Source organism: Carassius auratus, chromosome 3 (genome assembly GCF_003368295.1).
Source record: "Carassius auratus strain Wakin chromosome 3, ASM336829v1, whole genome shotgun sequence".
Lineage (NCBI taxonomy): Eukaryota > Metazoa > Chordata > Actinopteri > Cypriniformes > Cyprinidae > Carassius > Carassius auratus.
Window position 1 is genome coordinate 12,584,862 of NC_039245.1, and position 5,616 is coordinate 12,590,477.

The window sequence follows — 5,616 nt, forward strand, 5'->3', positions numbered from 1 at the left end:
ATGATCCAGTGTGGCTCTGTACAGCAGGAGGTTCAGATCCAAACCAAAGACACACATTCTTCTCAAGTGACTGCGCTTCCTACTAGCTTAGATGAGCATCCAGATAAATGCATTAATAAACTTTAAATGGATTATTAGATTAATACAAATATGTTTTAAAAATAAAGGAAAATTGATTATCATGTGATTGCATTTGCGGACATTCCTCTGAACCTCAGCAGAGAGCTTCTACAGGAAAGTGGTTTAATCAGGTACAAACCTGCCTGAAATATGATGGTATGCCTTCTGCATTGTGTAAAAAAAAACATAACATACTCTTTTCTTTCAGGGAGCTGCAGGATGTTTTACAGCAGTGGATCATTGGGTTCCTGTTGGACCAGAGCAAGAAGGATCTGGAGAAACACGCTCGCTTCTTTGACGACTACAGGCTGTTTCTGCGCGAGGGCATCGTGACCACAGCAGAGCAGAGCATCAAGGTATGAGACGCCTCGTTTGGCCTTCTTAATCAGCTTGTTTATCTCTGATTGTTTTCAAACTTCTGATTTATGTAATCAGAGGAAGACATTGCTTTGAGTCATCAGCACTTCCTGCGGGACAGCAGACCAGCCTGATGGAGCCTGATTGGATGAAGGCAGGAACATTTACATTACATTTACATTTAATCATTTAGCAGACGCTTTTATCCAAAGCGACTTACAAATGAGAACAATAGAAGCAGTCAGGTCAACAAGAGAACAACAACAGTATACAAGTGGCATGACAAGTCTCAGTTAGTCTAGTATAGAACGCATAGCCAGTTTTTTTCTTCTTTTTTTTTTTTTATAAATGAAAAGACAAGAAAAGGAAAAGTGCTAGTGTTAGTTGGTTGCTACTACTAGCAGGCGAAAAAGATGATCTTTAGATGTTTCTTGAAAATGAGTAAAGACTCAGCTGTACGAATTAAGATTGGGAGGTCATTTCACCAGCTGGGCACAGTCCAGGAAAAGGTCCGTGAGAGTGATTTTGAACTTATTTGGGATGGTACCACAAGGCGTCGTTCACTAACAGAGCGCAAACTTCTGGAGGGCACGTAAGATTTAACCAGTGAGTTTAGGTATGTTGGCGCTGTGCCAGTGGTCGTCTTGTAGGCTAGCATCAGTACCTTGAATTTGATGCGAGCAGCTACTGGTAACCAGTGTAACCTGATGAGGAGAGGAGAACATGAGCTTTTTTTGGCTCATTGAAGACAACCCTCGCTGCTGCATTCTGGATCATTTGCAGAGGCTTGATAGTACATGCAGGAAGAGCCAGGAGGGCATTACAATAGTCCAGTCTGGAGAGAACAAGAGCTTGGACAAGAAGTTGGGTGGCTTGCTCTGACAGGAAGGGTCTAATCTTCCTAATGTTATATAAGGCAAATCTGCAGGACCGGGTCGTTGTAGCAATGTGGTCTGTGAAGCTTAACTGATGATCCATCACATCTCCTAGGTTTCTGGCTGTCCTCGAAGGAGTAATGGTTACGAGGAACATTTACTATCTGTGTGCACTGAATCACCACCTGGCCGAACACTCGCCATACTTTGAGTCCTTGAAACAGAAAGATATGGAGGTGAGACTAGAGACTTAATGTTCACACTATTGAAGAGCCAGTGGGTCTGAATCAAGTTCATGCGAAGGCTGATAAAAATTCATTGCTTATTAGCTGGAAACAACAGCTACTGTAATTAATTTGCAATTAAAAATGTACTCAGTTCAGTCCAATTTTGAAAGCATAAAATGTCTCAGTTCTCATAAAATATGGTGAGGAAGAAATAACTTTCTGAAGATGAAAACTAGCAAACAATGCAATGTCTTGCAAAAGGCATCAAAACAAACAATATAGAAATAAGCAAATAGAGATTATTGAACTGTGAGTGACTTCGAGCACAGAAGATCTTGTTCAGATGAAGATTTATTAAGGAATTTTCTGTCAAACAAATGAACTGTATTGTAATGCTAGCTGTAAAAAGCCATTGTTGAGCAGCAGATATGTGTTTAAAGCTACTGGAGTCTCAAGATCCTCTCCATGCAGACGGACAGTTGTGTGTAAAGCTGCATTTCAGTCACTGCTAACCAAACCTCACAAAGAGAAACCTGTACAGTGACTGTAGAAACACATTTTCAAATGTTTAGCGCCATAGTATTTATGCAGCATGGGACAGTGTGTTATCCTGCTTGAGAATCATTTTATTTCCGAGAACACTATTCTTCATTTTATACCACAGCAGAAAATGGTCAGTTATGAACTCAAAACATCTGATGTTGCAGAAGTCATTTTGACACCCTAAAATTACCTTACACCTCACTTCCCAATATCCAACCCAAATCATCACCCACTGTCTCCTTCCTAATGTTGCCGTCTCATTGGAATAGGATGGCCATTCATCAAATATTGGAAATCCATTTATCTGGACCATCCATTAAACTGAAGCATTCAGAAGTGAATAAAACTATTTCTAACAAGTCAGTGCAGAGTTCATCATTTCTGTTTGTTATGGCCATTTAATAAATCCTAAACACTCTTTGTATTACTGAGATGACCAAGGTGCTTAAACCAAATCATTTTTGATATCCATACTTAATTTTCTCACAAATGATCATGGTGCTGGAGATGAGTGCAGCTCAACACTTCGTGCACACAAAGCAGCTCGTCTGCAGTTCAGAGGAGATAGCCCAGATCCTGCAGCCCACAACTGAGATCAATGCTGGGTATGAGATGGTTAACTTTAACACTTCAGCCGAACACATTCAGTTTACATGAGGAGAAAACAGTCCAGTCCAGAATCATTTCCTAACAGTGATGAACATACTGTTATATTCCTGACGTGTCTCAAAGGAAGTTCACCCAAAAATTAACATTTGCTGAAAATGTACTTTTGATCCAGTTGATAATAATAATAATTCTTTACATTTATATAGCGCTTTTCTAGACACTCAAAGCGCTTTACATAGACAGGGGGTATCTCCTCATCCACCACCAGTGTGCAGCATCCACCTGGATGATGCGACGGCAGCCATATTGCGCAAGAACGCCCACCACACACCAGCTTACTGATGGAGAGGAGACAGAGTGATGAAGCCGATCAGTAGACATGGGGATTGTTAGGAACTGAGTGATGCTCTCACAGCTGGAGGAGTTTGTGGGGGTTCAGAGGAAAGTCCTGAAGTGGTTTAAATCCGATCTGACTGGAAGAAGCAAGGTAGTGAATACTGGGGCCTGCTCATCTAGATCAGCACCGATCATGTGTGGTGTGCCTCAAGGCTCCATCCTTGCTCCCGTTTTTATTCTCTTTATATGATGTCTTTGGGAAATATTTTCAAGAAATATAATAATGTTTTTCCACTTGCTAATACAAATGTATAAAATTGTTTAGGCAGGCAAGGCAAGTTTATTTATATAGCACATTTCGTACACAATGGTAATTCAAAGTGCTTTATATAAAAGAAAGTAAAATAATACTGAAGAAAAATAATAAGAATAAAACAAGCAATTTTAAAACTTTTAAAATTATTTTTTAAAAATGTACTTTTTAAAAATGAATTTAAAAAAGAAAATGATTTTACATTAAAAAAAACAGTGAAAATATAGTGCAATCAGTTCGGACATTGCACAATGCTCATTCAATAAATGCACAGCTAAACAGATGAGTTTTAAGTCTAGATTTAAATGTGACTAGTGTTTTAGCACATCTGATCTCTTCTGGAAGCTGATTCCAACTGCGGGCAGCATAGTAACTAAAGGCAGACTCCCCTTGTTTTGTGTGAACCCTTGGTTTTTCTAACTGACTCGGTCCTGGTGATTTCTGAGTGCTCTGTTAGGCTTATATTCAGTGAGCATATCTGAAATATATTTTGGTCCTAGGTCATTTAGTGACTTATAAACGAGTAAAAGTACTTTAAAATCAATCCTAAATGTGACTGGAAGCCAGTGTAAGGACCTGAGTACTGGGGTGATATGCTCAGATTTTCTGGTTCTAGTCAGAATCCTGGCAGCAGCGTTCTGGATGAGCTGCAGCTGTCTAATGGTCTTTTTTGGGAAGAACGGTGAGGACACCTTTACAATAGTCCACCCTGCTGGTGATAAAGGCATGAACAAGTTTCTCCAAGTCTTGACTGGAAACAAAGGTTAAGAACCTCTTATGGCTGTCTTTGCACTTAAAACATGGTTGTCTTCTAATTTTTACATTTAAATGAAAATATAAAATGAACAGAGACTATAATTTTCAGTTCCAGTGTAGCCAGGGGTACAGCACAGATAAATTTTGGCTCTGTCACCTCGCGTCAAAACACCCATTTAAAACTTAGGTGTGTATATTGACAGCTCTCTAAAACTGGACAAACAGATAAATTATGTTGGAAAGTCAAGTTTCTAGCAAATATGAAATCATGTTTTGACATTTAAAGGCCTTGAAATTGTGATCCATATTTTGATATAATCAAGACGTGAGTACTGCAATGTGTTATAGAAGGGAAATAGCCAGTCATATATTTCTAATTTGCCAAAAGTTCAAAACTCTGCTGCTAGACTCTTAACGTGAACATATTACTCCTAGTCTCCCTGTATTGGCTTCCAGTTTTTTATAAAATGGGTTTTAAACTTTTACTGGTGTACAAATCCTTTCATTGACTCACACTGTCCCTTCTTTTAGATCTCTCAACTGAATATCAGACTGAACGAAGTTTGAAATCAGTGACTCAGAAGATACTCAAAATTATGGCTTTAAAACATTGCTTCAGGCCAAAATGTGAGGCCACAGTCCATAAAAACATGTTAATTGATGGACTGGAATTATGTGAATTATTGTGTATTATTGTGACGTTGTTAATCAGCTGTTTGAGCTCAAATAAAGCATACTGTACTTGTATAATATATGTAACATCAAAGATTTGTTTCCAGACATGATCTGATCAAGAAGCTTCATGCACTGAAGGACTCAATCCCTGAGTTTACACCACTCTTTCACCTCAATACTATTTCTAATTAAAAGCTAAATGTTTTTTTTTTTTTTTTTCAGGCTTCATTCCAGATTTCCGACAACGCCATAATCACCGCTGGCCTGAACCAGGACCCTCGTCCGATGATCTCGTGGCTCAATCAGCTCCTCACTCAAGCTCTGTAGAAACACTGACACCTGTGCTGGAGTTCAGCCTGATGGACTTGTTGTGCCTTTATTAGAGCCATGCATCGATGCACAAAGGGGGCTTCCCGCGCCACAGAGGTCATCATTGCACTCTTAAACACAAACAAACATTGTTTATATGAAGACTTGAGAATCTTTGTGCAGGTGTGACATTGTGGTTTTGTTGGGAGTCATGTTTTACAGCTGATATGACTGAGATTTGTCTGTCCATCCAATGATAAAACAATACATTAATCAATTCAGCAGTTTTTGTTGCTGTAGTTGCACTCCTGAATTTACCTGGAAAGATGCAAGATAATGAATGATACCAGGGAAAACATTTTCTGATAAATATTTTTTTTTTTCCCTCTTTGAACTGATTCACATTCAGTCTATTGTTTCTGTAAATTTCTGTACATTTTTCATTTGTAAATTAAAGTTGGATGAAAATAAAACAAACAGATAAACTACGACTAAC

At 38.7% G+C, this 5,616-nt stretch overlaps 1 pseudogene; it reads left to right on the forward strand.

Annotated features, from left to right (window-relative positions):
* LOC113054009 (heat shock protein 75 kDa, mitochondrial-like) lies at positions 1–5,138 on the forward strand (annotated as a pseudogene).
* Positions 5,139–5,616: the final 478 nt, after the last annotated feature.